Here is an 11,741-nt window from a genome sequence, read left to right on the forward strand (position 1 = left end):
TGCATGAGCGGGTGGGTGTATTTGTTTGTGGCTCTGCATCTCAGCTCAAGCTGGCAGCACCACTGAACACGGAAAACCATGTCTGTGGCCATATGGAGCAAAAGCCAGTTCAGTATAATCAGTGAGTTCAATATGTTTTCTCCATCAGGGAATTTCAGCATTGCACAAAAAGCTGAGAAAGCAGCAACCCAAAGTAAAACTCTAAAGGTTACACTAAAAGTCGAACCTGCTTTCATTTGGTGCCCTACAGGGGTTATGGTACAGACATTTGTTGCTAGTGTCGCCCTTATTTCCTCTCATCTGTCCGATAAAGGTTTAAAATTTCCACCCAAAAAACTAAACAAAAACAAACACCTGTTTTTATTTGAATATTAATTTTGTTGTCATTGTTATTATGCCACGATGAACTGAGTAGTTAGCATTAAAGGTAATTGCCACCATTGCTTAGCTGAGAAAAAAAGAAGACATAGAAACTTGAATTATTGACCGAAGATGTAAACCAAAACAATATTGACCATTTTGCACTAAAGATGTCATCAAAATTAAAAGAGAAACTGCAGAACTCTGGCTTGGCTTAATTGCTGAAATGGCACGAAATAGCCTAAATAGTCACATTCTTAAAACTCTGTTTTTCTTAAAACACTGTGAATATTAATCAATGATTTGTGGCCTGCATCCAGTCACATGATATCACTGACGATTGAAAAATGAGCTTACTAAATAAGCTTCTATTTGGCTATACTCAAACCGCTTTAAACACCAAGTAAACTTTTATTAAAACTTCTCCAGTGATACAAATACGAGTACACATACAAATCAGGGGATGGAAATTCACCCTGAGTCACCACATAGGCCATTTGCATCACTAAGTTATACAACTCCTCTCCACTGAGGAAGAAGACCAACTCTATTTCAGTGAGTCACTGTTGGGACTACTGCATCATGACATGAACGCTGATTGTACTTATGTGGGATGGCAGATAAGTGGGCTTGAGTGGTTGGTGTGCACTGTAATTTGTGTTTAATGCACTTACTACCTGCAATGCTTGTACTGGAGGATATTTTGCCACGTTAGCTTTACGATGGCGATGTCAGTCTGTCTGTTGGCCCACCACTTTGGTCCAGAAATATGACATATCTCAACAACTACTTGACAGATTGCAATGAAAAATTGTATAGAAAATGTACATCCCTCAGACACTGTATGTTTATAATTTGGGTGATCACTTCAATCACCACCATGAGGTTGACATTTGTGGTTTTAAGTGGAATACGTATCGACAACTGTAGAACAGATTTCCATGAAATTTGGTAGAGACATTCATGGTGAATAATGGATGAATAATAACTTTGGTGATTTTAAACCCCCAATGTTAACACAATAGTTACATTTAGCCTATTCACTTCCTTGAACAGGTCGAATTAACATTTACAGAGCCGCAGAGGTTGCTATGAACAAAATGTCTCAAAGGAGCCTTGTGTGAAGATCTGCAATTACGGAGATCTGAATGAGAATTCCATTTTTGTATATCAAAGGCTGCTATAAATACACTGTCATTCACCCGACTCACATCACACAACCGACAAAAAAATCCATTAACATCACATGCATAACAAGGCTTAGATTAATCATGTGTCGAGCTGTGTTCCTCACTACTGCATTAAACTGAATAAATGTATGCAAACACTATTTTTTCAATTTCACCTGAAGGCACTTTTGCCTTCGCAGAGCTCAAATAGTCAACAAACAAGGTGAAAAACTTGACGCTGCATTGACCTAAGCACAAATGACAGAGAAAAGGAAAATGGATTAGGAATACAAATGATGTACATTATTTTTCATTCTTCCAAAGTTGCAGAAATGTGTCCAAAAATACAAACATAAACACTATAATAATGAGAAAATGTGTCAGGTCAGCTAAAAAAAAGAGCTTGCCAAAATGGACCTTCATGCATGTATATGGTGTTGCCAATAATAGGTTAATGATCTTTCTATCAACTGCGCTATTCCAATACTCATTTAAGTGGCTCATGATATGCTCTATACAACAGATGGGGAAGTCACGGCCCAGTGGTTTGCCACAATGGCAGCCAGTCATGGACACAAGTCATGGGCCTGTCAGGCATTCACACCACGTACCTTAGGCCACAATAGCCTCATCAGTAGCTTTATTCAATCAGCCTTCACAGACGGAGTCGACTCGGGCGCTGCCTGTGGACCCATCCGCTGATCTGCATCACAGAGGCATCAACAATCAGAGCGTCCCCTCCTCAAATCACCTTGAAGTGATCTCTGATTTCATCTGATTGTGTCCAACACTATGCCATTATTCCACTCAACGCTTTCAAGTGTGAACATGTGATTAGTATAGGGGGAGGAAGGGGCAATGGCATACTGTTATACTGTTTGTATGGATTGTTTCAGCAGCAGCGTACAAAATAGGCAGGCACAGAAAGGCGTTAGAGTCAAGGGTTTTTGAGTTAACTGTCAGCAGCTTTCAGCCCTTACAGTAAGCCAGTCTGAATTCATGAGAAATGGAAGATATTTACATGGGTGTTTGGTTTTCTTTGACCTCAAAACAAAGGCTTGGAGGATGCGATGAGAAAAATAAAGTACAGTGAAGTCATTTAAATAGGAATATCCCTTGTGACAGTGGAGCAGGAAAGAAGAGGATGTGATTGGTGCAGCGCCAATGGTGTCAGAGGCAACACTGTATGTGGCTGATATCGATTCCCACATGTGCACACACACAAAGAGACTATTGTGTAAATTGATACCCTTATCAATCAATCAATCAACCTTCATGAATAGCTGCTTGTCCTTCAGGCCAGTGTGTCACCACTGCAGCAAATCACGAACAGCAGTTTGAGGTCAAGCAACCAAATAAATACACTCCTTCTCCCGTTCCCTCTCCCCTTTCAAGCATGTTGGAGGCTGCAAAACTTGTGAAAAACAAGGCGTCTTAGTGTTTAGTTTGTCCGCTCTGGGATACTGTAGAAACATGGCAGTGCAACATGGTGGACCCCATGGAAGAGGACCTGCTCCCTACAGTATGTAGATATAAAGAGCTCCTTCTAAGCGAACGAAAATGCAACATATTATATTCCAACTCTGCTAGTTGGCACTAAGTTCTACATAATGCTTCTTTAAAATGTCCCATTTTGCCATGCTAATCTAAACAGAAAAAAGTTTTTATTTCACAGCCATTTATCTTTAGAGACAGCAAAATCATTTTCACTGAAGCTGCTTTGAAAGAATGACTCTTGATTATTTTTTGTTGGATTTTGTGTGGGTATTAATCAGACTGCTACAGCTCTGCATTGCACAACACATCTATCTATCCCATATTTAGTTGTGCTTTCATACAGAATGTTGATTATTTTGATCTAAAGTCAAGAAAAATTCACTGCATGTCTTTGACACAATGCAGAAATATTCATAATAACATTGCAGGCAGTGTTTAATGAGTGGGCTAGAGGAGACAAAGCTGAATGACTTGCTTGTTGTTCTAGTGCCACTTCATATTCAACAACATAATTGTGCTCAACCTCTTATACTGTTCTGAATCCTAACACATTTCATAAATGGTCTGTCAGCGGACTAGGTATGTCTGAAAACAGTTTCTTCAATATCAGGTAAGACAATTTGTTCTTTAAATCGCACGAATTCTAGTGTTATATGTAAGTATTTTGTTTTGTTAGTGTCAAGTAACTTTAGCAATCTTTGTTTTCAGAGCTGGTTTCTTTTACAGGGGTTGCTTGGATAAAGGTTTAAGACAAGAGAGTTCATGTCCTACTGAAATTATCACTGAATGGCTATTGAGTCTGTTGTCAAGAAAAATGACAGTATAGGCCATAATGTCAGTCACCAAATTACGTTAGAGTGACAGACGCCATCTAGTGTTTGCCGCAATTATGACCCAGAGAAGTGGCGCAGTTCAAATGGCGTCTATTATAAAGTGACTATATTTCCATATTCAGAGGTGGCAGATTTCCAATCACGAGTCTGGATAATTAAAAAAAAAAACATAACTACGACTGACGTGGTGTTTACTGTTGCCATAATGAATAAGGTTGCCGAACTTTAAAGATCTAATAACTTTAACCCACACGTTTCAGGTGATCATTTTAACCCAAATCATGATCTTTCCCTAACCCGTATCAAGTGTTTTTTGTGCCAAAACTAACCAGACCTTAACCACAGCATTATCACACCATAAAACATTGTTATTACAGTGATTTGTAATAAGAAGCACAAGCAAATGATGTTGTCCTGTGGAGGCGGAGGCATTGTAAAAAACGCTACTATGGGTCATTCTGGAGTGCATTGTACAAACTACCTCATTTAATTTGGAGGGCTTGTTGGTTTTATTTATAGTTCTGGAAATAGAATATATACATCTTGGGAATAGATACAGCTTGTGTTTGTCTTAGCCGTGAACTCACTTGATTCTCTTCATTTTGTTAATATGCAATTAATCATCCTTTTTTCTGACACTCACAAAACATGCTTTCACTAAGACGACTCAAATAAGCACATGAGCCATATCAAAGTAGAAGGATGTACAGTTACATACTGCATGTGAGAAGGATTATTTGATTATGCAGCCATCTTATGTGTTTCATAAGATGAGATATCTTGTCAGTACTGTGTCAGTCATAGAGGATGATTCTTCCCTAGCGGTTGATCAGTGGGTGAGGAGCTTTGAGTGCAGCAGAGCAGTATGTAGGTTACCTGTGAGGAAATTAAGCCTATTAACTGCTTATGAAACACGTCACACATTTGGCTTTGTGTCACACTTGAGTTCTCATGCAATATTTCATATGTGGCATAAGGTTTTCATTTAGAGTTTTTATCAGAGCCCACATGTGTCTAACACTTTGCAGCAGAGATGTTAATGTTTCCATGTTGGCAAAGTTGTTTTAATAAAGTAATGATCTGTAATATTTTCACTACAATAAATATCGGTTTTCTACTCTAATATAACATATGATGATTCAATGCTTCACCTTCAAGAAAGCTTTACTTTATCTGAAATATATGCAATACATTTTCTTGAAATTAAGACAGCAATGCTAAATGCTCTGTATAGACTATGGGTATAGCAATGCTTTCAGCCAAATGCTAACATGCTCACAAAAATAATGCTACTGTGAAATGTATAATGCTACTTTTGTTTAGCAGGTAATGTTTACCATGTTCACCATTAGATTAGTGTGTTAGCATGCTAAATATGCTAATAATAAAAAAAAAAAACCAAAAAACAAAGTAGTCTACAGCTAGGGCTGATGGGGCATTAAAAACCAATACACATTTTAACCAGATGATGGTGCTTGATGAAAATGAAATGCTCTTCGATTCAACATGAGGGCAAAATGAATGCCTGAAACAAATTTTGAGGTGAGACAAGCCATCCAATACCACATATTTAGACCTCATAGTCGTGCTAAAAGTCATTAGGATTCATGACTTGGGAACCACAAACGTTTTATATCATTCCATAGATATCGGAATGTGGTAAACCAACCAACCAACCAACATTAACATTGATTTCCATACCACTGGAATAGCTAAGAACCAAGCAATTAGCATAATGAGGCAGAAAATAGTGCCATCTAGAGATATTCAAATACCACATAATTGGATCTGAACACCCAGAAAAATTAAATGAATGCTGTACACATCACTTTATTTCCAAATTATCTATAAAGTGCAAAAACTAATGGCTGCATACCATGAAAGACATAAAAAGAACTTTGAACTTAAAAGATGAATGGTGTTTGTTCAATACTTCATACGTCATGGGTTCCTTGCATAGACATCTTCCACCATTTGTATTTTTCTGTTGTCACACAGTGAGTCTAAGAGGTGTGTCCAGTCTGCACACTGAGTTGGACCCATGCCCACTCTAATCATACGGCTATTAAAGCCATCAGTGCATCTCCATCCTTGGTCTTGGTTCAGCTTCCAGGAGCCATTTGTAAAGCAGTGGAGCAGGAAATGAGCTTGGTTTGCTGCAGCCGCCCAAGCCTTGAGGATGTGCTTGGGGGAGCCACAGTTAAGGCGGCGTGTTGATCATGTGGGGTCCCTCACAGACGGAGAGCACGGGAGGGGGGGGTCATCATTGGGGGAGGTGGGCAGGCTTGATGACAGAAGTAGGATTCACAATGTGCTGGTAATGGACAGAGACATCACTGGCCCCAAGATTTATTGCTGGAAAAAAACCAGGGGCCCCGAAGCCGACTGATTGATGAAGGTTTATGGCTCGGTCAAAGTACTGGACCTAGTCTAGTTCCTCTTTTGGAAATGAAATATTAGATGTTTTCTACAGCAATTCGATATAGAGTTTTTAAAGGATATCATCTGATTCTTCTTTGAAATCTCCTTTTTGCTCTTTTCCCTTTTCCTCTTTCTTCTCCTTTCCAATGGGACGACAACAGAAGTCAATACTCAGTCCTGTCTCTATTACGGCAGTGATTACGGACTTTGCTAGTAAACTTTGCCAATCAATCTTTTAGGGACTTGTTAAGATATCAGAAACAGCTAAATACCATATGAACATCAGTTACTCCTTCGTTTGTTTGTTCGTTGTTAGGTCAACACCTCCTGTATATAGCTGAAACATTGCCAAAATCACAAACTTAGTCCTAAAAAAGATTCAATTAAATGATCCCATACAGTTATCAGAAGGAAAGGGCAAAAAACACAGCAGTTATAATAACTTTGATGTATAAAGCACTTACCAAGTAATAAGGATGAAGTGCTTTCCCAGGTGAGGAAATTTAAATATAAGCATTAAGGACAATTGCAACTGCAAGAGGCATTAAAACCATTTAAAAATGTAATTTTAAGATGTTCAGAATCATTTCTATTGTGACAATAGAAGGCATTCCTAACTTTTCCTACTATAATTTTGAATTTTAAAATGTTATATTGAGTTGAAGCAACAACAATTAGATGAATACACCAATGTACTAATCTTTAGATTCAGCGTTCAGTGAGTTTTTCTGTCTCTGATGGGTACGTGCCTCTAATTGTTTAGGGGAAAACAATCACTGTGCCATCTGCTAGTCTGTATGATAAATTAACAGCTTCATTGCTAAAGCAATTAGTTTCTGACAGTTTGAGCAGAATCAATAATTTGTAGGCAGTAAGTCATAGCTGCATGAAATCACACTTTTCCAGTACATGAAGAGGTTGTTAAAGGATGTAACTGAGCAAAGTCTTAAAGTACTGTATGCTCTGTTAAATAAAAAGGTATTATTAGTGTAAACAAATGGTACAATCACAAGACAAATGATATGATTGGTATGATGTTATAATGATGATAATTTGCACATCATAAGCATTGCTAGTGGCGAGTGGAGTTTCTCAAGATTAAGATCCCATTTCCTCTTTCCCCTTCACTAAATCTGTGATTGGCCTTTATGCAAGCAAGTGTCAAATAAATGGTCATGAGATTCTCAATTTTTAATGAGCCACCAAGTCTGCAGCTTTACTTGTTAGTAGGTCGTCAAAGGATAATGGATCTAACTTTCTAAGAAGCCAACAGCTCTGTAGTTACAAATGTTAAAATCTAAACAATAAGTAAAAGATTATAGTCATTTGTAACTTTACATATTAATACATAATTAATACATTTTATAATAGTGCTTGAACAGTAATTATAATTTTGCAAACTAAACCTACAAGCAAACCTTCATAGCGACACCCTGGTTAGGAAGCGAGCTCACTTAAATTATTAGCAAAGGACCTGCATGAATCAAGTTAAGCAAAGTCAAGTGGGAATTAATTGAGGAGACTATGTAGGGCTTTTTTTTTGTCCTAGAGAAAGGAAATTTGATCTAGTTGACCTTTACTTTTTTCAGATTTCTTCTCTACTAACATCTCATAATGACGGTTGATGTAAAAGCACTACATCTAACAACCTGGATTTATTTGAACGTAAAGATTTAAATTTCACCAGTCTCTGACCTGAACTCTTAACTTAGTCCAGCTCTGGCTCAGCCCCACAGTGGCTCTTTCCCCAGCAGCGGCTGTGTAATGGGACACTGCTAAATGATGCTGAGAGCGCTACAACGCAGTCATGGCCTGTTACACCTGACTCGCTCCTGACTGCATGTCTCGATGTTCTTGACTGTTGTTAGCTTGTCTTCTCTAGGATAATTTATGACACTATCAGACTCATCGGCTGTTGGCAACTGGACGTCCTCATGCTAAAACTAATTACTTGAGCCTAGTAACTCTTGTATGCTCTGCAATATTGTGTTCCTTATCCTTGATGTATAATACATAGCAGAGGAGTTTGGGGCACACAGAAACAACATCCTGCTCTTGCTAATGCTACCATCCACAACTGATACTCAAGCATGTAAATGCAAGAGTAAGTATGATGGTGACATTTGGTTTTTGATAAGTTTTGTCACTGAGTATGCTACTAATGCTAATAGCTTATTGTCATGGCTAAACTTTAAATGTGTGCGTCTTTTAATTGCTTCCTCTGTCTGACAAAATGTAAAAATGGCTACTTCATTTGGCTTCTTATTTGCAAACTTTGGGAGTGGCTCAACATCTGTGTGTGTTTACCTGTGTGTGCAGTGTGTGTGTGCAGTGTGTGTGTGTGTGTGTGTGTGTGTGTGTGTGTGTGTGTGTGTGTGTGTGTGTGTGTGTGTGTGTGTGTGTGTGTGCATGCATGTGTGTAAGTGTTTGCTTTACCCTTCCTATCCATCTGTCTCTGTTGTATTTGTTCTCTTTTACCATCAGCAATCAAAGGTCAGTAAATATGAATACTAAAATAGCTTTTCATTACTTGATGTGATTTGCTAAAATGTGTATTGAGTGATGTTTCTTATGTTCACTGTGTTCTCTGTGTGAAATTATAATCTTACTTAACTGTGGATGCTGAGCAGTTAGTAGCCTCCGTACCTGCTTTGCCTTTTTAAACTGCCTCTCAACATTTTTTCTGGAATACTCAGGCGAGATTTTTATGCCAAAGTGTCGACTGTATTCATGTACCTGAACCCTGAACAAATTCTGCTCTTATACTGTAATGTCAGCAATAAATACTGATGTAACACTTACATAACTGTTTGTATGTTGGCAACAGCAAAGTGACCTATTGTACGTTTGCATAATTGCATCTCATTACTCTTTTACAAAAATCCTGTGCTCTAAGTGAAAGTATTGTTCTTTCTGACTTTGATGTGTCCAGCGAGGCAGATTATCTTGGCTTGTAGACCTGCCGTCTGCCTGTGCCAAGGTTAAGACGAAACTTTAACCCACTCATCAGAGTCACAGATTAGTCCTGGTTGGTTTTCCTTTTTTTGCCAAATGGATCTTATGTTTCCTGTAAGAGCCTCAAGTGGCCAAACCGCTGCTTAGATGCAACTCAAATGAAAGACTACATTTCCAATTAGGAGATTTGTGTAATTGTGTAATTTAGCTTTGGTTTTAAAACTGTAGGATTTTTAGATATTTATAAAAGCTTTTTTCTTTCATTCAAAACCACTGTGTTCATGGAGTATACAGTTACACATGTGCAGTTCATTATTTTCTGCACATGTACACAGACTGTGTTAATGCCACATCTAAACAACTAACTAAAAGTGACAGCAAGCTAGTACTCCAGGGCAAACAAGGTTAGATAAACCCAATGCACACACACACATACACTGTATCCTCTAAGGGGTTATTTCCTTGCACCCTGTGCTCTTGTTGGAGGTGTCCAGTGTGAGTCCTTAGGTTTCACCCTCCTGTCTCATGTGTCACAGCATGTTGTCACATATAGAGGCAGTGATATATTATTGAAGGTGTCTGCAGGTTACTTAGACACTGTACATTAGGCTAACATGAGCGCAATTACCTTACGTGGGAATGTATGTATAGGAGTCTAATTGCTGAGCATAGGTAATGACTGATAATATCTCTGTAAAATAATCTCAGTGTGCCAGTTTTACCTCACTCTGGAGTGATTTATTCACAGTAATTCAATCAAAAGGATTTAAATAATCATAATAATCACGATGTATTTTGATAAAATAACAGCTGTGAGTTGAATCTAAAATAGCACCCTGTAGCTGTACATATATAAAGTGACCACTGACAATGAATAGAAGAATTGCCCCCTGCAGCACTGTGTGCTAAGGCTTTCTAACAAGCTTTCCTTTGTGTATGAATGGGTGTCTATATGAGGAAAGGCTCATGCTGCAACAGTGGCTAATTCCTGGTAATCCCATGGTATCTTCTACCACTTAGAGATGGTTTCCAATGGCAGCCCTGGAGCAGGGGAATTGCTAGTGAGATTAGCTTGCGTTAGCTCCTCCTCTGTGGTTCACAGTCCCAGGCAGGCCGGACTAGCCTGCCACAGCTTTCATGCTAACCTTTTACACAGAAATGGATTAATTACTTTTCCAAAATGCCCAACGTCCTATTTAGAGGACAATGTAAGTTTGTTTTAATTTATGCTGCTTTTATTGTGGTTTTAGTTTTGTGGGTGTTTGTGTGGACTCAGTTTGAATGCAAAACTGTGAAAGCAGAAACAGGCACACTTGTTTTAAGGGATTTATGAAAGGTGTGTATTTGTGTGGGTGTGTTTGTGGAGGTGTTTGTGTAAGATTTAGTAATATTTTCTCTTTACATATTTTTTGTTTTGCTCTAACTAACTTTCCTTTACACATTTCCATACAAATATTTAATCTTGTTTTTTTCCTCTTACTCCAAATGAATAGCTTTGTGTTTAAGTAGTTCCTTGTGACCCAAATGCAGACAGAAAAACAGCACGGGGCAACAGATATCAGCTTTTGAAATTGAGATGCTGAATAGCTCTGAAAGTAGGAAACACACAGCCCTCTGAGATTGTAGACCAGAAACTAAATATCAAGGGATGTTTATATTGCAAAGTCATCAATTAAGGAGTTGTCAGTGATCAGATGTTTTAAAATTAGCATTTACTGTAGAGCAAGACATGTTGCAGTCTTAAAATTGGAAGAAATGCCAATTTGTTAAATTATAGAAAGCTACAGATTACTGAGTGCCTAGATGAGGTAAATGGAGGCTTGGCATTTACTATCAATAGCTACAAGCATACAGTATATTATGATTATGATTCCCTAATCCCCACATAATAAAACCCTTTTGATCTCACCATGAGCCACTTATTGCTCCAAAAAGGTCATAATATCAACTAACATTGCAACAGTGTAATGTATACGTATATGTATCCAACACATAGCTACAGCAAGTTAAATAAAATAAAATTGCAAGTGACATCAGTCCAAGAAACAACTGTATACCCATTCTTTCCAGATATAGACGAGTTGGTTGTGGTTTTTTTGTTGTTACATACAGTGAAACATAGGTGAGGAATTTAACACACTTTGAGTTCAAACCAGCCTTCAAAGTTTTGTCTGAGATCCAGAAACACTGTTAGATGTAAATGGAGGTCACCACGTGTTTACTGCCTGTACTTCTGTTAAATGGAAGTAAAGGGTGTTCACAGTTTACTTAGCATTTATATTTTAACACTATAACACCATACATCTTTGCAGTGTTGCTATACTGTTAAATCCCCTAAAACCGTAAAGTAACCCCCAACTATGCAGCCACCACCGGATTATCCTCTAGTTAAATACTTGATTTGCTTTCAATTTAATTCCCAAACAAACCAGCATGACAGGACTTTAGAACAATACACCACCCACTCATTTTATGTGATTTACTTTTTTCTGTACCCAGTGGGTCA

Source organism: Scomber scombrus, chromosome 20, assembly GCF_963691925.1.
Source record: "Scomber scombrus chromosome 20, fScoSco1.1, whole genome shotgun sequence".
Taxonomy (NCBI): Eukaryota; Metazoa; Chordata; class Actinopteri; order Scombriformes; family Scombridae; genus Scomber; species Scomber scombrus.